The sequence below is a fragment of the Desmodus rotundus genome, chromosome 8 (assembly GCF_022682495.2).
Source record: "Desmodus rotundus isolate HL8 chromosome 8, HLdesRot8A.1, whole genome shotgun sequence".
NCBI lineage: Eukaryota > Metazoa > Chordata > Mammalia > Chiroptera > Phyllostomidae > Desmodus > Desmodus rotundus.
The window spans coordinates 8,450,342-8,472,409 of NC_071394.1; the positions used below are offsets into that span (position 1 = coordinate 8,450,342).

The following is a 22,068-nucleotide window of genomic DNA, read 5'->3' on the forward strand; positions in this document are numbered from 1 at the left end:
CTGGCTGCTTAAACAGGCAGAATTTCAGATAAGAATGAACCATTTACTGAAAAGGCAGAAGGGAGTCCCGAGGGATCCGAGAAGCAGTGGTCTGCACAGAGCGAGCACATCCCTTTAGGGAATGGGGTGTGTAGTGAGATTATCAGAACTAAGAAACCTGGGGGACCCTGCAGAGCCCCGGCTGGGGTTGTCACCTCTGCGAGCAGCCAATGAAGCTGGTTCCCAGAGGATGGGTCCAAAAACCCTGCAAACTGGAAGCTACTGCTGCTTTGGGGGCCAAGGCTGCTGCCAGGGGAAGAAGTGCTGCCACGGTGACAATGTCGGGAACAGGAGGCAGATCAGATGGAGCAAGGCCCCCCTTCTCCCCCAGTCCCCCAGTCTCCCTTGGAGGCACAGATGTGGCCTCACTGGGCCAGCGGCCCTTCAGGACCACAGTGAGTGGCCACAGACTGGCCACTGCACCCTTTCTTTATGCTAGGCATGCACAGGGGCAATCATCAAATTTACACACCAGCCAGGCACAGACCCTGGGCCATCACACAGGACACTGGCCATGTGTCCAGGCTCCTCACCAGCCTTGCATGCCTTCCAGATCCCCACCAAGCCCTGCGGTCTGCCCATCAGGCCCACATCACTTGTTTAGAGTGCCTGCATTGCCCCTGTAGACAACTGAGTGAGACGCCTGGGTGAAGGGGAAACAAGGTAGGGGATTCTGCGTTGTATGTAGACTCCCTCCGCACTCAGTGCACATCAGGTTCCCCCCATTAATCCCCCCCAAAACTCCAAAACGGAGTGGATGAGCCACTTCCTCAGTTGGGGGGGAGGGGGGAGTCATTCGAGGCACTGTCCAGGTGATGTCTATTCAGGAACAAGAGGCAAGCAGAGGATTTTTTAAAACATGGGTGCACTTCTGATGGGGTAAGCCCAGGGGACTCCAGGAGTGGGGGGTGGGGGAGATTGGGACAACATGGGAGATAGGGCAGTAGAGAAGCCTCCCCCCAGGGGGGAGAGACAGGCTAAGAAGCCAGGAAGGGCACACAGGTGTGGGACCATGAGAGCCTTCCCATCGGCAAGCCCTTCTGGGCAGCACACGTTGCTGAATGTCTGTCCAACGGCATCCAACTCATCCTCACTGCTGCTCCCGAGACAACACTGCCCACAGGGGAAAGTCCAGTGTTCTCAGCCTGCGGAGCTCAGCCCATGTGGACTTTCACACCTTGCCATTCATTACCTCTTCTCGCCAACCAATATGGGCGAAAAAACAGGTCCATTCAAGAGTGTGTGGAATGTGGTAAGGGGTTAGAGCTGGACATCAGCAGGGACTCATGGTTAGTTTGATACAGCTACAGAAGAATACCTATGCAGACATGTTTACATATGTGTATACACACGGGTTAGTATACATACATATACTTCATTGCTCTGTCGGTTGAGAAGGCCTAGAAAAATGATACCCCAGGAGCAATGAGCACAACTAGCACCAATATCTTGGCTTCTAAAAACATTTGGCAACAAAACAAACCAGAGCTCCCTGGAGAAATGAGCCAATTTACGTCCGGGGAAGGTAATACTCAAGATGAGCCTGGAGCATCTTTTACTGCCAGAATGCTAAAAAATGCTAAAAAAGAAAAAACACACCATGATGAGGGCATATCAAAAGGACATAGGAGCTAACTGAAATTGTGCTCAATGACCAAAACTGGAAAAATCTGAGCAACAAGTCTAGTTGTATTGGATTGTAATCCAAAGTGTATAATACATATTCATGAGTTCATAAGTAAATAAATGGGGGAGAGGAGAGAAATCTCACATGGGTAAGAATTCTCAATAGTGTGTGTAGATTCTCCAGTCAAGGGGAGCACAACCCCCACCCAAGTGTGGGGTATATATGGTGACACCCTTCCACACACATGGCCGGGGGGATCGGGGCAGGGAGGGTATCGTGACAGAGGAGAAGTCTGACAAACAGAACCACAGCCGGATAATCAGGGTGAACATCAGCAGTGATCCGACACGTTGACAGTAAAGGGTGCTGGTACGATGTGAGGGAAACAGCACCTTGTCTCTGTGCTCTTCTCCCCAAACCCATCATCCCGGCATGATGAGAACAGCACCAGACAAATGCAAACAGGGGGCACTCTACAAAATATGAGATCAGAACCCCTCAACACTGTCAAGGTCATCAAAAACAAGGGGTGTCTGGGAAACTGTCACAACCGAGAAGAACGTCAGGAGACCCAGTGACTCAAGGTCATGTAGTGTACTGGGTGGGACCCTGGAACAGAAACAGGCGTCAGGTAAAAACTACGGAAATCTTAAAAAGTATGAACTGTAGTGAATAATAACGTATCGATATTGGTCGTTAATTATAACAAACATGCCACACTGATTTAAGATGTCAGTAGTGGGGAAAACGACATGGGAGGGTGTATGGAGTCATTCTAAACTACCTTCACAACTTTTCAGTAACATCTAAAACTGTTCTGAAAGTAAAGTGTGTGTTTAAAAACTGCGTGGAGGGTGTGTGTAGCCGAGTGGAAGCGTAGGGGGTACAGGTAGGCAATGGTGACATCTGGAACACTTTCTCCAATTTTCTCCTCATCGTGACTATCTTATATGATTCCCAGAGAACTCATTTTAGCAGCCCAAACATGACATTGGCACCCATGTGACATGTGTGAGCGGGGAGGGACTGTGGCAGCCCTCCAGTCCCCTGCTTTCAATTAAAGCTGGGGAAAACGAGGTTCAAAGACCCTAAGCAAATGGCTAATGAATGTGTCAGCTCAACACCCGCTGGCAAAGCATCTTAGGTGTGTGTCTTTGAGGATTCACAGGCCATAATCTCATTGGGTTTTCAGAAAAGCCTGCTCTGCAGAGGAGGGGTCTAGGCTCAGAGCACCAAGAGCCTTTTTCCAGTGCGGGGCTGGCAAGTGGCAAAAGCAGGGACCTGGGCTCACGGCTCCTTCCCAGTGTCCTGTGCAGTGCCCCTCCCCCACTCTACAGCCAGTCACTTTCCCAATTTCCTCCCATTCCAGTGGGGGAGGGGTTGATACTCAGGGAGGATGGCACTTAAATTGGGTTTTCTCTCTATTTTTCCTTTTCTTATTTCTATTTTTATGAAACATTTCCTTAACCCAACGTTTTTAAAGTCCCCCCCCCCCCCCATCTGATTTCTCACAAGTGTGAAGCCAGGGTACCCAGGCTCTGCAACAGCAGAAAAATGCCCATATGAGCCTTTGAGGCCAAACATCATACCTTGCCGGGACAGGTCAATTTTCTAATTCTACGGTTTCATCTTTGGAGGGAAAAAAATTCTCAGGATGCCTCGCCTCCCACCAATGGGTGTTTTCATCACAAAGGCACCTACTGTAACCAGCTCCGGAAGAATGACAAAAGGGGAGAGAAAAGGGGCTTGTAGCAGAAGAAGGTGAATTCCAGCAGACCGGTCATCACTCAGCAGTGACGGGACCTGTGCCTCGGCTGTGCAGGGCTTCTTGAAGCCTCCTTACCCCAGAAGGAGCCCCACTGTGCGCCACGTGGTACTCTGTCCTATATTTCATTGCACTGGAGAGAACCTGGAGCCCAAGCTGGGAGCTTGCTGGAGGGACTAGGAGGCGTCTTGGGATGATGGTAAGAGGCATTTAGAAACACATGCCAGGATGGAGTGTCCTGGGATATGTAGCACTTGCTTCAATTTAGCAAGTGGCCCTCTCATTAGTAAAAGCTCTTAAATGTTGGCCTCAAGTTTAAAAAAAAAAAAAAGGAAAAAGAAAAAGAACTTCAAATGATGTAGAAGCACATTACACTAGTACGTGCTTCATATATATTCCAGACAAAGATTCCTTCCTCTGCTATCCTGGGCATGTTAATCCATCTCTAGCCCCTGATATGCTCCAAAGAGTAAATGAGATAATATATGGAAAATGCTGGGAACACCATGAAAAATACATCTGAGCTACTATGATTTCTACTATCACTACTGGTAGTGTTAGTAGTAGTATCTTCATCATCATACTAGCACCCGCCACCACCCATGCTCCTATAAGGACCATAATTTATTGGTGGTGCTTAATAGTACTTGCTAGTATTTCCAACCTTAGCTATGCTGGGAGGCAAATGGGTAGACTGACTGACAGAATACACAAATGAGTGAAAAATGAACAAGGGATGAAGAGATTCCTGTAACATGGGCAGTGCATCTTCAAAGGAGGCAATCAGGAGTCCTGAGCTGTCTCTTTCCAGGAGCCCGATGCTGTGACCACAGGGTGTTCCGTAAGGACCCAATTTTGTCTGAACAAGGAAGAGAGGAAGAGGGAAAACCATCCATTGGGCCCAGCATAAGAGACCCCTGAAAGTCGGGATCCAGACAAAACAGGCCAACAGTAGCTCTTACAGTTATTCAATTCAAGCTCCTTGTTTTAAAGATGGGGCTACGAAGGTTACAAGTATCAGCTGACACTCACACTCAAAGAGTGGCTTTGGGGCCAAGGCCATCAAACTGCCCCATGTGGCCTGTGCTGCACATCCTCTGTGTTTGTGGGCTCAGGCTACAGAGCAAAACATCAGAGGCGGCACAGCTTACCCAGCAGACATCTATTTTCCCACAGTTCTGGAGGCTAGATCAAGTTCCAGCTGATGCGGTTTCTAGTAAGAGCTCTCTTCTTGGTTTGCAGACAGCCACTTTCTTGCTGTGTCCTCACACAGCAGAGAGAGAGAGCACGCTCTGTGGTGTCTCTTCTTATAAGGATGATCACTAGTGAGATCAGATCAGGGCCCTACCCTTGTGTTAGGGCCTCAGCATATGAATCTGGGATGGGAGATGGGGGCACAAACATTTAGTCTGTAACACTGTGCAAATACAGTTGTTTGAATACACCGTCTCCCCCGTATCTGCTCTGCTGTCTCTCCACAGCTGGCACAGCATCTGGCTCAGAGTGGGAAAGTGGCAGAGGACAGGGAGGAAACTGCTACAGCATGCCAGTCATCTGCCAGTCAACCCACAGGTGTTGGGGAGGTGGATAGGGTGAGACAGACCCCCAAGCCAGGCAGGAGCTCAGCACAGCCCGTTATCAGCAGATCTGTTCCCCCAGGAGGCACTGGAGACAGACAGATCCTCATTCTCAGAAAAAACAAACAGAGCTGGGAGAGGGGGAAAGGGAGATAGCAGAGAAAAAAGGAGAGAGGAGAGGGAGAGATGGATGGAGCAGTGAGGAGCAGCAAGGAGAGAGAGTCCAGATATGTCTATGATAAGGGTGAGGTGGGTGCAAGTTTGGGTGTCTGGATCACCAGCTAGCAGGGAGGTCGCATCAATGCCATCGCTCCGAGTCTCCAATCCATTCATCTTTTAAGTACGGTGTCTTAGCTCAGGCTGCTATAAGAAGATATCAGAGACTGGATAGCTTAAACAACAACAGTTTGTTTCCCACTGTTCTGGAGGCTGGAAGTACCAGGTCAAGGTGCCAGTGGAGTCAGTTTCTGGTTTGCAGAAAGCCATCTCTTGTGGCCTCTGATTGTGGAGATCAGAGAGAAGCTACTCTCTGGTGTCTCTTCTTATAAAGTCACTAATCCCATCATGGAGGCTCCACCCTCATGACCTGGACCTAGTCACCTCCCAAAGGCCTCACCTCCTAATACCATCACTTTGGGGACCGGGTTTCAGCATATGGATTTGCAGGAGACACACACATGTGGCGCATAGAAACAGGGACCCATAAAGCCAGTTTGTCTCAGCATTTTCTTCAGCGCGATAAGGGGGACTTTGCTGTATCCCAGCTGCTGCACACCGTGGTACACGGCAGCTGGAATACAGCCACGGCATACAAGAAAGGAGAAAGAACTTCATAAACTTCAAGTGCTCAGCAGGCAGCAGGCTTATGTTTCTCCCAAAGCAGACTGAGGCTTGAAGTTCTTTCTGAATCGTTTCTGCCTTGCTAACCTGAACTCAGGGCCCTACAGTTCAGTCAGTCCAAGAAAGCCTGGCCCAAGCATGTCCTGGGCGTCTGTCACCATGCCAAACGCTGGGGCGAGAGCGAGAACAAGACCCAGAGCCTTCCCTGAAGATATTTCCAGTCCAGGGAGAAGCCAGATGCTGCTTCTGAAGAGAGAATGAGACCCACCAGGGAGAGATAACGGGAGATGAAGGTTCCGAAGTCTAGCCTTTAATATCAGCATAATAATTGTCACTCCTAACAACCGCGGCACTCACTCATTGTGCGGCCTGCTGCTGGACAAGTGGGCCAGGAAGATACCCAGCAACGGTTTTGTACTCGGTGGTCACTCGGCCACCACTGCCCCCTCTGCATGAGCTCATGATAGGCACCACTGAGGAAGCTCAGTGTCTTCTGGTGTGACCGATTTTATCAGAAGAAATGAAATTAGGCACATTTTCCCCTAGACTTATGTATTTCTCCTCTGCATTTGCTCTCATGTTTAGACATTAATTATGCTGCCTACGCTACTAAAAATAAACTCCCAGTCAAATGCAATGAGCCAAAAACCTCAATATGAAACCACAAGAAGGAGTAATAACAAAATAAGCCAATACTAGAGGTGTATTAAAAAGACATTTCCGTTTCAAATGTAGAGCTCTGAGTGGGCCATAGTATTGTTCGTGTGAAGGACACCGAATATAGGAAGCAACCTTTACACATGTACCTGTGGCTAAAGACCAGGGCTGGCCCTTGGCCCCAGCAGGCAGCAGCCGTCAGAAACCCTCTGACCAAGGGCCAGAGGGGGCAGCTACACCAGAGCCAAGAAGTTCTCCCAGGGGAGGCAGGGTCAAGAGAGGGGTAAAAAGAGCAAGGTGGGGGTCAAAGGGAAGAAGCCAACCTCCTGTGCCTGTCCAAGGAGGGCCTTGGATGATAGAGTAACACTGAGGTCAGGATCCAGACAGGTAAGCATGTGGAAGTGGGGAGACTGGTCCTTTCTGTGGCTGAGAAAAAAGAGCTTGGAAAACAGTAAAGGACTTGCCCAAGGTCACAGGGGAGTGGGAAGTGGCGCTGGGGTGGAATCCAGGTTACCTGTACCTCTGTTCCATAGTGGGAGGAATCAAAACGGCCCAGGCTCATGCAAGGGAAAGGTGCAGGTGTCCTGCTATTGGCGTGCAGCCCAGGCGAGCTGATTTCTAGGCAGGGATGCAGGGGGACAGGCTCCCAGTAGGAGACCATGCCCTTAGGACAAGAAGAGCTGCAGGCACAAGGACAAATGCTTGGCTCAGTGTCATAGCCCCCGTCACAGACTGGCCCTGCCCCGAACGTATTCTGGACTGTGCAGCTCTGAATCTCAGCACCTGCTCCTGCTCTGCCTGCTCCCACAGCTGAATTCTAGGGACATTCCTCTCCTGTCACCCTCAGACAGACCTGCCAAGCCTCTTCTCCATTCACAGAATGCAGGTCACCCTACCCACTTCTACAGCCACAGCACCCAGAGACAGCTCTTCCAGCTTTCAGATCCTCTACTGCAGTGACTGTGGTCCTGCCTGCCCTTTCTTCCCAATGGGAATAGCTATTCCAGCCTTCCAGGTGCTACAGGGAGTGGTGATCCTGGGCTGTTGCAGGTCTGCGTCCACTCCTGCTCCCAAAGCCCACTGCCCAGATCAGGAGCTTGGGCTCTAGGACCAGCTGAGCATATAAAGGCCAAAAAGGGCGCGCAGCCTTTGCACAGGAAGTCCTGTCAGCTGTCCTCACTGCAGAAGAGTTCTGGCACCAGAAGTGGGAAATTAGATACTGAAATGCACAGGAATGGGGAACGCGTGCACAGAGGTGTAGAGTAGGCTAGAAAGGCTTCATAACTGCAAAACTGCTCAGCTCCTAGCAGGTTTTATTTGCATGCATCTTGCAAGGGTCTGAAGAGGCTGCACATGGGCCTCCCACACATCCACTGAGTTTGGAGTGCATTGTGTGTGCATCAGGCCCCCGACCTTGCCTGAAGGGTGAGGTCTCATGCTCTCCATCCCTCCGTGTCCTGAGATGACACAAATACCACATTAGCCCAATTCTCTGCTACCCTCCCAGTTCTGCCTTCCCTGTCTTTCTTCTCACCAGTCCACCTTTCTCTCCCACGTTTCCATCCTTGCATACTTTTCAAATTTGTGGTAGGAATTATTCTGCTTTTTTCACGTTATTTAGTCTTCTCAACATCTCCTTAAAAAGAATTGCAACTGACCTAATTCACTGCTCTAAGTCTTTAAAAACACCCTTCTTTCATTTCTCTCTGAGCTCTCTCTTTCCCTGTCTATTCCTTCCTTTCCAGTGACTCATTCATTTGTTCTTTCAATGTGCACAATGGGAGACCCAACCCTGGGGTGTGGGGACCTGTGAGAGAGTCCTCGCTGGAACAAGCTCACCAGCTATGGGGGCACAGGCAGGGGAGGGGAAAGAAACCACCTGGAGTAAAGGAGGCAGGCCCGAAATCCCTGACTGTAGTCAGGAGGAGGGACAGGAGGAAGAAAGTGACCCTGCTCAGGGTGAGGGTCCGCACACCACGTGCAAGGTGATTCACAGGCTTTAGCAAAGCAGACGTGGAAGCAGGTGAAAGGCAGAGAGAAGAGCAGACTGAGGACTTCAAAATACCCTGCTGCACGGAAGGACCTCTAACAGGTATAATTAATGAATTAAAAAAAAAAAAGAAAGAAAGAAAAGGAACCTCTCATTTTGGTGCATTTCCTCCTCACTGCCAAGCAGCATGCTAAGTCCTTATCTTCACTGTCTCTTTCAATACCCACAACATCCTCCTGAGACAGGCACTAATAAGATCCCTATTTCCCAAATGAGGACATCAAGGCTTGGAGAAGCTGAGTGACTGGCCTAAGGGGAGGCAAGTAGCCAAACCAGAAGAAGCTGGGTCTGCCTGGAGCCTTCCGCCCTCCTGTCTCACCCTCCGCCTCAGGCAGCCTCAGACCTGTGGGCCTGGAGCCAGCAGTTCCGGGACATGGGGAGGGAGGAATTGATCACCTTCTAGATGCCCTCAAAGGCATTTTGACCTAATCACTAACCCCCAGAGCATTCTTCCATGTCTCCCTGGTACAGTCTCTACATGCCTTAACAGGACAGCTGGAACACCCTACCTGGCCAGGAGTGGGGGACTCCCTCGGCTGGACAGAAGGAGAGAGAGCTCCCAAGGTACAAGATACGGGGGATCAAAGAGCCCAACCAGGCCCTGTGTGTCAGGATGAGGTGACAGAAAGCCGAAGTCCCGAGGACTGTGGACCAGCAAAGGAAGCTGGGCTGAGACATCAAGAACCGCAACCCCCATGGTGTTGCAAGAGATCGACAATTCCAAAAGCTTAAGAGGAAAAATTCCCTTACCTGAATTTTCCAGATCTCAAGGTATTACAAGTTTAGCTCAGGGAAGGCCAATTCTCACATCCCTCTGGAGTGTTGAATGGATACGTTGCTGTTGTTTTTGTTTTGTTTTGTTTTTTTAGATTAAAGGCACCTATATTCCAGGTAACAGAATTCTGGAAATAAATAAGAACAGGACAGAGAATTAGTATCAATGCCCACAGGGGATATTTCATTCATTTAAATAATAAGTACCTATTTACTATGTGCAAAATGAGAAACAGCAAAGAGCAGGCATTTACTGAGCAACTATGATGTGTCAAGGACTGTGATAGATATTTAAATACATTAGGCCATTTAATCCTATGAGATTGGTAGTGATAGCTCTCCATATTTCAGAAATCAAATAAGAGGCTAAGCCAGACATGAGGGTCGGAACTTCCTGACTCCCAAGCCCTCACCCATCTATCCCATTCCCCTTCCCCACTAGAGCTTGCATGCATCTGATTACAGGAATTCTGGCTAGAGGGCAATGAGACACCTACATAATCACTTCATCCTGAGAATGGCCTGTCCCTGGTGCCTAAGGCGTGGGGATTGTGTAAACCATGGGAACTGTATCACATTAACTTCTCTGCAATCTTGATCTGCGTCCCACACTGTCATTCCTTAACATGTAAGCAGTGAAAATCATGAATTACTCAGGGGACCCCCCCCTCAAAAAGTCACCAGGGATTCTTATCCTAACTGATCATCAAGACAGCTACATGAGGTGGCCAAAAGGGGTAAGGCAGTATGGGGAAGGGGGCGAGAGGGCCACCCCTGGTCTTACAAGTTCTGGGAGGACCACCTAAAATACCCCAGAGCAGGACCAATGCTCAGCGGGGTGAGCTAAGACACTAACTGCTTCTCCTTCAAGGGATGCAGTGGCACCCCCAGAATATCACACTATCACCTCACAAGGGAGTGATCCTTCCAGACCTCGCCCCTCCCCGGACAAACTCCACCGGATCTTGGAAGGTGGATCATTATGAAGACGGAACTCAGAAGAAAGAAGATCGACCAGTTCGGAAGGGGAATTTGCCCTCAATTCTGGAAACAGCTCGAGAAAAATCCTTGCCCTTGCCCCAAGGACAGAGGCCAGGTGGCTTGAATTCCCCACATCAATCCCTCTCTCCTCCAGGAAAAGTTGGCCATGCTTTGCTTCTCTGAGGCCCTCTGGTTGTCCTATGCCTCCCTTGGATGTGTCAGTGTCACAGGGTACGACCACAGTTCCTCCCTCCGAGCTCTGGTTGGATCCATCCAGTGCTCCTCCAGGAGTCCCAGTTCCCAGAAGGAGAGAGGGTGGACTCCCCCTCACTCGGAGAAGTCCCCTTGGCTGACAGTGTGCTCAGAAAGATGCCCTCCTCAGCACACCCAGCCTCCCATGCTTCTCAGGCATTCTGCCTGGAAAGGAAAGGTGCTCATTCCTTATTGTCAAAATGCATTGGCTTCATTACACCAAAGGGCAGCCACCCAGCCTCCCGGTTGACTGGGGACTCTTTGTCAGGCTGCCTGGGTTGGCATCCCAGTTCTACTGCAAATGTATTTTTTGGAGCCTGAGCAAGCTACTCTCTGAGCCTCAGTTTCTCATTTTCAAGCTTTGTTCTTAAAGCAAGAACCTTTGCAGAGCTGAGCACGTGGCCTGGCACATGAACACTTAGAGAAAGGTTGGCGATTATGCAGACAGACCTCTTAAACAAGGGTGGGCCTTAACTTCTTAGTCTCCTCCCAATAAGGGGGGGAAGGTCTCCCTTCTACCTATCTCCCCACAATGACTCAGTCAGCGGAGGGGTTCAGTACACGGGCGCAGGGAGCAAGTGAAGCCGATGAGAATGGAGAGAAAAGCCTGGGGTTCAAGTCCAAGGACCTCAGCTCCAGGCCTGACGTGACCCCCTTACCATCTCCCAGGCATATCACTCGAGATCGTGCATGCAAGCTGTGCTCTATACACTGGAAGGTACCAGAGAAATGTAACGCATCCTAACAACAGCACCATGGTCCTGTACGCAGGACACTTTGCTGAGAAATACCTGCGGGGACCTCGCTGAGCACCCACTGTGACCCCGGTAGGGCAGGCCAGAGTAGGAGCTTCAACCCCATGTTACAAACACAGAAACTAAAGCTCAGAGAGGCTGAGGAGGCTGCCTGACACCAAACAAATATGCGGCTGAATCACTGGTTTGCGAGCTCACCCCTCCTCCTTGTAAAGTCAGCTGTTGCCAAAAAAGAACCTCTTTCTGAGGCAGCCAAACTGATTAATGTTTTTAATTAATGTTTTAAACCATGGAGCAATGTTGCATGGAAATTAGGGAAGTAAAATTTCTAAGTTCCTCCCAGCAGTGGGCCCAGCCAGAGGCTCGCTGCCAGAGTGCAGGGGGTTTGGTGGTGGGGCGGGGAGCCTGGGGGGGCAGTTCTGAGCCAGCCAGGATGGTCAGAGTGCAGCAGTCACAGCCTTACTTCAACGCACTGAGCCTGGCAGGCAGTAGGTTCACTTCCCACCTACAGAGTCAAGCCAGGGGGAAAGGAGTCTGGCCCAGCACAGAGTGACAGGACTAGCTCGTCCTCAGGGTCTAGCCAGCCCAGCAGAAGAGGGAGCCTGGTGGGGGCAGCCACACAACTTGTGTCCATGCCTGAGCCTGAAGGTGAGGTGGCTGCTGCTCCTAGGCCCTCCTGCCTGACACACTGTCCCAAGGACAGGACAGTCACAGCTCTGTGGTTGACAGACATACCTCACATTTGCACCTGAACCAGGGGACCACAGGCTTTCTCAGGATGCTGACAATACTTCCCAGCACTGTGTTCTGATGAATGAGGAGCCAGAGTGCCTGTGACAGGTAGACCTCGGACCCCCAAGGTCCCAGGAGGTGAGGGGCAGATGGGGGCCCAGACGCGGGCCCCTTGGCCACCACGCTCAGGATCTTCCTTGCTCTGCCAGAGAATTCCCAGTGTGTCACATCTTAGAGCATCTACTCCTCTCCACAAACCGAAAGGCAGGCACAGAATGTGACAGACAATTGAATAATCAATCACCAGCTCTGCAGTGAGCAAGGCTGCCTCATCTCCAGGGCAGTGGCCTTGAACGCCACCTAAATGCTGCACAGGCAGTGGGGCCAATGGGCACGGCCGGCAGCCAGGACCAGCCATCCACAGGCAGGGACCTTGGGCTGCTGGGCAGAAGAGAGCGAGCCCACCATCAAATGATCAGCCACAGGGGATTCCTGACCTAGAAATCATCAAAACGCCAACTACTGGCTGCAAACAGACCACAGAGGTAGATGGAAGCACGCCCAGGGGCAGAGGGCAGACCAGGCCATCCCACCAGGAAGACCCCCAGAGTAGCACCAGCCTTGGGATGTGTTCACTCCCCCTGAGAAGGCCCTGAGAAAGGACAAACACACTGGAGGGTCAGCAAAGCCTGGCTCACATGCTTGCCCAACTAGGGGATCCAGCAAACCCAAGTGCACAGGTAACATGTGCAGACTCAGCAGTCCCCATCAGTTAGCGGCTGTGCACCCTGGGCAGTCCACTTAACCTCTCTGATCATCACCTGTGAATCAGGGCTGGTCCGAGCAGCTACCTTCCAGGAATGGGGTGAGGATGCTTACTTATTAGCACAATGCCTGGCTCACAGTGAGTGCTCGATTTATACTTTGTTATTCCCGGGGTCTACTTGCTGTCATTATTCCTATTGAGGGGCAGGCAAATTAGATAATACTGGATTTGAATCCCAGCTCTGCCATTTCCTGGGAATGTGACCACAGAGAGACCCATTGCTTGACTTCCTTATGCCTTAGTGTGCTCAGGTGCAAAATGTGGGTGTGGCCACCAGCCACACTGGAGCACCGAGGGTTACAGACACATAGTAAAACAAGTGGTACAGCGTGAGCTTTCAAGATGAAGAACCCTACCCCAACTGAGGGACATTCTACAAAGCAACTGGCCTGAACTCTTCAAAAACGTCAAGGTCAAGAACAGCTGAGGAGCTGTTCCAGGATAAGGAGCCATGGCCACTAAGTGCAGTGGTGATCTGGAAGCAGGAAAATCCCCAAGGACATTATTGGACAACTGGTGAAATGGCGTGCGGCCTGTGGATTAGATAATACAATTGTAGCAATGCTCAATATCCTGAGTTTGAAGATATTTAGGGATAAAAGGGCATGTCTGCAACTTACAGTGAAACGGCTCAGGGAAAATGGTGTGTGCATGTGTGGATTTGTGTAGGCATACATGGACATGTGCATGTGGGTGAAGGAGGCCAGGCGGAGAGTGAGTTAACAATTGGTGAATCTGGGTGCACAGTTCTTTGCATCATCCTTGCAGTTGTTTCTGCCAGTTTGAAATCCTATCCAGATCCAAGGTGACCCAGAGCTAAGGAGGACAAGAATAACAGACCTAAGGGGCTGAGTATCCACCATCCACGCGAGCCAAAACACAAGCCTTTCTCACAAAAGCATGTCACCTTATGTAGAAACGTGATGATTTATTGTATAGAAAACTACAAAGGATAAAACTGAAATTTAATTTGAACCACCACCCCTCCCGCCAAGAAAAAGACAGACAAATGGATGGCTCCTTGTATTCCTGTGCCCCAGAACCGGGCTTGGAGGGCCCACACCTTTGCCAGCCATGAAGCTGGGTGCCAGGGGAGGCACCATGGAGGAGGGCAGAGGCAGTGTGGATAAAGGCAGCCAAGGCTGGTTTTCAGAATGTGCCAGGCAGTACTGGGAGAGCTGCCTGCATCTCCAGCCATTTCGATCCTCCCAAGAACCCCGGAGGCAAATGCTACTGCTATTCCCATTTCATGTTGCAGGAAACAGAGGCTAGAGGGAGGCTGTTGCCTGGCTTTTCATCCAGAAGGTGGATGATCTGGAATTTGAGCCCTGAGATTTCCATAGGCAAAAGGGAAGCAGGCACTTGGGGCCCACAGAGCAGCCAGCACTAAGACCAGACTGTCCCCTGATGCTGAGGCCCCCAAGCCCATTATGCTGAGGTCTCAATGCAGTGGGAAGCTGCAGGGTGCTGAGACCTCCCCCACTCCCTGTCCTGTGTTCCCAGCACTGTACAGAGAGGCCACTTAGCACTCGTTTATAGATGCACTCATGGACATACATTGTCTTTTCGAAGGAGTTCAACAATGAATGCATCGGGGATATTTGGGAGACCCAACAAACAGAGGATGCCAGTGTCACTGGGGAGAAGAGACAGGGTTTTGGGGACAGGAAGGGGTAGGAGTTTTCAGTGAAAACTCTTTCATCCCTTCTCAGTTTTTCTTATGAATGTCTTGCCTATTCAAAAAGTTTTGTCTTGTTTTTTAATACCAAGGAGGAAAAACAAACGGACCCAGTGACTGTGTGAGCCCGCTCTGACTGTGAAGCAGCAAGCCATCCATGCTGAGCAGCGCTAAGGTTCTCGTCTGTCTCTCCACATCCTCCCGCTTTCCAAGTTGGGAGACCAGAATGATGAAAGACCCAGAAGCAGCATCCCCCATCCTCCTGGAGGGTGTCAGACATGGTCACCACGGGACCAGCCCATAGGTCCCTGAGATGCCAGAGCGACTCTCGCAGGAACATGGGAAAGCTGCCCGAAGTGCAGGCATGCCTCATTTGTGCTTCACATGCACTGTGCTTCTTCAAACTAAAGATGAGACCCCCCACCAGCAAAAAGATAATCAGTTACTAAAGGCTCAGATGATGGGGAACATTTTTTTAGCAATAAAGCATTTTTTAATTAAGATATGCACATTGTTTTTTAAGACATTATGCTATCGCACATTTAATAGACTACAGTAGCGAGTGAACAACTAAATTCGTGTGACCCACTTTATTGGCATACTGGCTTTGCCGCAGCGGTCCAGAACTGCACCAGGAGGGTCTCCGAGCTGTTCCTGTGATCCTAACCCAGTTCTCTGGCCCCAGTGTGTGCAGGGACTGTGCATGCTCTCAGCCCTGCAACAACCCAGGAGGAGGGTGGGGACGTTTATCATCCCCATCGTAGAGCTCGGGAAGCAAAGGCATGAGATGGTTAGGGAAATGCCCACACTCTCCAAAGACGGCAGAAGTCTAGCTCCAAGAACCAGGCTCCAGAATTCTACACTTCCCCCAGGAGGGACAATGAGGACCCACCACTGTCCCATGAAGAAAGGACTTGGAGTTAGAGACTCCCAGGCTCCTGGCCATCTCCATTTAAACATGGCACGCGAGGGTTAGCATTCAGCAGCACCGCCCGTGTGTGGACGGAAGGAGTTAACACATATGAAAATGCTCTGTAAGCTGTGAAGTGCGGTGAAAATCCTCCCATCAAAACAGAGGGTGCGGTGGCAGCTGTGGGAAGAAGGTGGCTTCTGGAGAGTCCACCTCACCAGGCGGCTTTCCCTGAAGGGTGGAAGCATTTCACCTCCACCTCAAACTTTCCTTTTTGTACTGACTCTTACGTTCAGTTCAACTTTCCCTCACAAACATCCTCCCACCTCCCCTCCTACCCCAGGGCTGTTACATTATTAAATCAACCCCAAACACCTCCCTTCCTGCCAGTACAGGTCTTGTCACCTAGAACATCAAAGCCATTGCTTTCGGTAAAAACCTCTCAGATCTAAAAACAACCTGCCACATGCCAATCTGCACAGCACCTTCTTGGTGACCCAGCCAGCTGGGTGAAATAGTGAACTATATGGGCAAACACTCTGTAGAGTCAAACGCCTGCCCTTCTCTCCAAGTCCAGGTCCCTGGATGACCTAACAAGTCCCTTCTCCACTTGGGGCCTCACGCAAAGGAAGGGGATTGGATCCAGCAATCACTAGGTCTCTTTCAGATCTAGAAATCACTGATTCCATCTCCTTTCTGTGCAGAGACTTTACTTCCTGAACTGCAATGACAGCTCCTTTATATGGGGTGGGGAGGGGAAGGCCATGTGTTTGCATAGATTGCTCAGACTCTGGGCTGTAGTTTTGGGTGACTCAGAAAGGAGAAAATGTATAGTTTTCCCACAGCTCAAAGGAGTAGTGCCTCCATTCTCCAATTACTCAAATGATGTAAAGTCACTGGGCCAATGGGACCCCTGGGGAAGTTCCAGGCTACTGGGAGTTCAAACGTCAGTGAACACAAGCTAAGCAGGGAATTTCCCATAGCAGACAGGTGCACCAACAGGTGGGCTGGATGGAGATTCCCCTGCCCAAGAAAAATATCCCTTACCAATTCACTCTCCATCTCATTAAGCCATCTTCTAAGGAGCGAAGGAAACTGTGTCCAGAACTGGCTCAGCGCCAACTGTCCAGGAAGTCACACCCCCAGAAAGAAGCACCTCTTCCAGGAAGCCAATGTTAAACCACCAACCATCCCAAACCCCCTAGATTATAAAAGATAAAAAAAAAATCATTGCTAAAATAGGCAATGTTTGTTGAATGACTTAATCATGCTGCTTCTGTAAAGCTTAGGTAACCCATCCCCCAAAATACAGGGGTGCCTATCGTGTGCCGGTACTGGGGATAAAACAGTGATCAAAGCAGACATATCCATCTGGCCATCGTTCAGAGCAGCGGCTGAAAGTGCTGGCGAGTGATGACCTTCAAGACAACTACCTTGCTCAAGATCACATATCCTTCTGGAGGGCCCACACATAATGATGGGCCCATCCTCATTTCAATCCTGGACAATTCTGAAGGGCCATCCCAGCTCCAGGGCTCCCGTGGGGTCAGCGAAGGCCTTTGTGAGGACAATGTCACAGCTCAACTTCTCCCTCAGGCCAGTCCTGACTTCTTCCCCCTCAGTTTCACAGCCATTGATCCCAAGTACATCGCTTAATAAACATCCCGCCTACTAACTAATCTATATCTCAGCATCTGCTTGCCAGGGAGCCCACCCTGCATCAGGAAGGGTCTTATGATTGACGCTCAGGCTCTGAGCTACCAGGCTGAAGGCTCTAGGATCTGGAAGGGAAACAGACCCTTTATAGATGAGAACTGCTTCCAATAAGCGCCCTACTGACAATGAGGCTGAAGCCTGAGTTCAAGGCTATGTATGATCAATGAATGAGAGCTGGGAAGCAGCAAACACCCGTAGTTGTTTTTATGTGTGGAACAGTCCTGGGTCATTTTCCTCATTTTTGTTCCCTTAGCACCTATATAGGAAATGACCTTAAGAAAACATCTATTGAATGACCAGATGATGAATGGATCGATGGACAAACACATGAAGAAGTCACACCCAAAGCAGCCAGACAATAAATGAAAGGTAATGATGAGGGGGTATAGGTTAAATCATGTGACTTACGTAAAGCGATGAAGATGACAGAAGGTGACCTGTGATCAGCACAGGAAACAAGAGGAATGAGACATCAGCATTAGCAAACTCCGCTCACCCGATACGGAGTAAATAACACCCTTGTCACAGACAGCCCCGCTATGGAAAGGGAGAAGCCATCCGGAACCGTAACATCCGTCACCGTGAACGTGGGCTGTGACGTTCCCATTACCAGCAGAGGCAGCAGTCAACAGGAGGTCCTACGTGTAGTACTGCAGTTTGGGGACTACAACCTATAGAGATGGAAGTCATCGGGGGCCTGGAACAGAGGTGCTAAGTGACAGCTGGTCACCTGAGCTTCAGAACTGATGGAAGATTTCCTAAATCATCCATCCTTTAAGTTGTTGGCAGTTGCTTCGAACACCATGCTCCTGAAGCAGGGGATAACTTGGGGATGTGCCCAGAGCCTTCATTCTGAGAAGGCAGCCTCAGCGGCAGAATCAACACTGGAAACCCCCAGACCATGGCCTCAGTCCCCCTAAGAAATGTATGTACTCTGGAGGTCATCCTCACTCAGGCACCCACCCCACCCACTAAGTGTCCTCACTGCTGATGTCCAGGGACATGGGAGTGCTGAGAGAAAGAGAAAGAAATAGGAGCCTGGAGTTTGTGCAAACAAGAGTAAGTGATGAGGATGATGGGAAAGGGATAAAGTTTACTGGGAAAAATTATGCAACAAATGATGTCACTGTTAAGCAGTACAGTGTATTCTAAACAAACACAGACACCTTTGGCCTATTACTACTCGTCCCTGAACTGGGAGCTTCTAAAAGGCTAAATGCTGGGGCCATCAGAGGTGGTAGGCAGGGGTGACAACTCAAAGAACCGACCTCCAGGGCCAGTCAGAATGGCCGGGGCTCAGGCTGAAGGCACAAGTCACAGGGAGGCAGTACTGCTCAGAGTTTGAGCAGACAGTCTCCGCTACTGCGAGCAACCTGGGCTGGATTGGAGGCTCCACCACTTCCTTCCTGCACAACCTGGGCTAGGAGAGCCACCTCCCTGAGCCTCAGCCTACCAGCGCGCCTGGAGGAACTGATGAAGAGTCACCTATGCAGAGCAGATGCTGGTGCTATTTAATCACAGGTGCCAGGTCTAAAAAACATCCAGGGCTCCCCTTTCCAACTGCTCAAGAGTCCCTCCTATGAGGTCCCTCCTGGGCACTCAGTGGCATTGGGGTGGGAACAGCAGGGGGATCATAAGCCCATTTTAACTCAAACGGCTCTCCTTGAACTGTTATCTGTCTAAGGCCTGCACATAGATTTCAGTTATGCCCAAGGGTTTGAGGGCTTTGAGAAAGTATGATAGCGTCAAACGTTCATCCTTGTAGTTTAATAAAGGAAAAATATGAAGCCTCCAGAAACCACACAGCAGGTCAGTGGCACGGGAGATGCAGCCGAGACCCCAACTCACAAACGGATCATCAATTCAAGGGCTGGAGTTGCTGGGCACTTACGCTGAGGTCTAATGCTCGAGGAGAGGAGACTTCTACACTGTGGGCAAGTAGGTGGTGACCCCAGATCCTTGGCACCCCAAAAGAAGTCCACAAGTCCTTGCCTCCAAAGCCTGGTTCAAAGAGCAAAAAGGAAGGTCATGTGGGGAATGCAATCCAGGCAGAGGGGGCGTGATCCCCTCTACTTCCTTAACAAAGGACAGTCTTCCCTGGATGACTTCCCAGAGTTGGGCTGGGGCTGAACAAGGGGCCCTTGAGGCACGAAGGGGAATCAGTCCACAAACATCAGGAACACAAGAGGAGTAACTAAGGAGGAGAAACTAGTCCCTTCCTTGTCATGAAGTCACAGTTCCCAGATACCCTTGTGGGTCTTGTCCAAATTTATGCTTCGGTCTCTATTTGCCCACAGTGTGGACCCATCCAAGCAGTTACGTGACTCTGCACAGGCAGGGAGGACAGAAAAAAGACAAGACTTTTCACAACTGAAAATGCTCTGAAGTGACCACAGGCAACTGTCAAGCCAAGAATCAGCACAGGCAGAGGAAGGAAAGCATAGCATCGCAGCACCGATCAATCCTACAGAGATCGCTGGTGACAGCCAATCATCTCCAGCCAACTCAGTGCCAGGCACTGGTGGGCTTTCTGTGTGCTCACTAACCCTGAAAGACAGCTATACTGTCCCCAAGTGACAGATGGGTAAAATGAGGCTGAGAGAGTCCCCAAGACACAGCCAGATTTGAATGCATGCTGTGTGCAGTGTCCTGTGTGAATAGCAAGACCTGCATCACAAAGGCCTTTCTCCAAGTCCCTCCTGCTTCCCCAGATGCACACCCTTCTGTTTCTAAGGGCATTAGTGTGGTTAAGGTCAATTTTATTCAATCAGGAAGACACAGATTGCCCAGCATGGGAGGGATGCAAGCAACACCAATGCCACCATTAGAAAGTCCATACAGGGGAGTCCTGTTCCAGACAAGGATGGGAAATCATGACCTCTGAGGTTTCCATAAGATTCTGTAAGTCTAAATTGAAATTCCAATTATTCCCCCTGAGTTGAATTAAAGGCATTTCTAGAAATCCTAAGATATAATCCTCAGTCTTCCTTTGGGACAACAAAGCTCTTTATATCCATCCTGGCTTCTCCCCATTAGCCTCAGCCTTCCTGGGGAGGAAAGCTCCAGCTGGGGGACGGGGGGGCAGGAGAGGACACCAAGGCACCCAATGACAGACAGGCCAAGTTAAACAGGGCAAGAGGAGGCTCCGACCCCACAGGATGTGGTGAGTTCAAGCAGCAAGAGAAAATCAGAGAAAGCTATCTAGAAACACAAACAGCACCGCCAGTAAAGAGATTTAACAGGAACCTACAGGGACTTTTCTCCTTTTCTTTTTTGTTGTATAGCTAGGAAACCCAAAAATAGTTGAAAGAGTTACATCTCAAAGCTTTCTGAAGAAAAATCCTGACTTGTTCACAAGACAAATCTAGAGGGACAAGTGTTGAGGCTGAAGTCATGAAGACTCTAGCAGCCAGCTCAGACTCCACGTGCCAGGAGCTGGCTGTTCCATCCCAGCCTGAAGACTCTGAGCCAGTGTGCCCTGGAGCATTTCACACAAAGGCCCGATTTTGCAGCTCACTCATTTTAAGTCAAGGCCCAGTTGCAACTGGCTCAACTTGAAGGGGTCTGCGCCGAAGGTAATGAACCTGGCTGGCGCCAAAACCAGCATTCCCAAAGAGAGTTAGTAAACAAGCAGATGAAAAATAAAATTTGGCCTCATTAAGGATAAAAAAGTATAAATTTAATAAGAGACCATTTGCATCTATTGAATTATAATTTTTAAGCTAATTATACATGGTGTCGATGAGGCTGTGGTGAAACTGGCATACCCAAGGGTGGACGGTGGGCAGCACAAACAACCTTCTTTGACAATAATTTGTTAATATGGGTCAAGAGTCATAAAACTATGCCTTTTGACTCAATCCTTTGTCTGCTGAGAATGTGTCCAAAGGGTTTCCCAAGAAGAGAGGCGGAATATGCTCAGAGATGTTCCCAGTACCCGTAAGTATTACAGCAAATTACTAGGAAACAATTTACGGTGACAGAGAACTGGCTCAGCATGTGATTTATTGACCTGATGAACCATTACATGCTCTTTAAAAATGAACATTAATAAGGTGTTTTAACAAAATGGAAAAATGCTTAGAATTTAATATCAGATAAAAGATTACATAACGTCCCCTACACCTATGTCTAAATAGAATGACAAGTTAATGTATGGGCAGGCATGTCAGATATCTGAAAACAATCTGATTGGTTGGCTGGGGTGGGGGAGGGTTATTGAGTTCATTTTCTCATCCATTTCTGTTCTGTGTATCCAATAATTAATTGACAGCAATCTTGATGACGATGATGATGATGATGATGATGATGATGATTTTTTATTGGAAAAACTTCAATAGTATCTAGAAAAAACGGGCAGAACTCTAGGGCAGTAGAAACAGAACTCAATATAAGAAATGATCAAAAACTCTAGAGGCATTTGAAGATCAAGACCAAGGACTGTGATCTCTAATCAGAGGATGGAAAATGTAGTCACCCTTGGGTCATGTATTAGCAACATCAGTCAGCCTTCGAGGCCCCACGGAGCATCCGGCAGTATCTGATCATCTCAGCTGTGAGACTTGGCCTTCCTCCTCCCTAACACACCCACAGCACTCAAACAGGAACAGAAAAACCCAATTTGTGCGTATTTAAGTGCCTACCCTCCGAAAACACAAAACTCTGCTGAGAGGCCTAGAGAAAATTTAAATACTGACTTTCCTAAACAAAGTCTTCTTCAAAAAGGCAACTCAGTCAGTTTCTACATGTGGTGCTTGGGGCCACATGGAACTTTCGTTTCCTACAGTGGGGGGACCCAGATGGGATTTCCAGTGTGGACAGAAATCCTAACACACAGCCGTCCCCATGGGCAGCCTGGGGAGGGCCAGTCAAATCAGGGGTCAACACTG

The 22,068-nt window shown here is 49.6% G+C and overlaps 1 long non-coding RNA gene across 2 annotated transcripts in view; it reads right to left on the minus strand.

Moving 5' to 3' along the window:
• LOC112315356 (uncharacterized) overlaps nt 1–22,068 on the minus strand; it is a 222,630-nt gene that overhangs the window by 85,481 nt on the left and 115,081 nt on the right. For both annotated transcript variants that reach the window (XR_006652845.3, XR_008427527.1), the window contains exon 3: nt 9,306–9,457. This is a non-coding gene — a long non-coding RNA (uncharacterized lncRNA). The remainder of the gene's footprint in view (nt 1–9,305; nt 9,458–22,068) is intronic.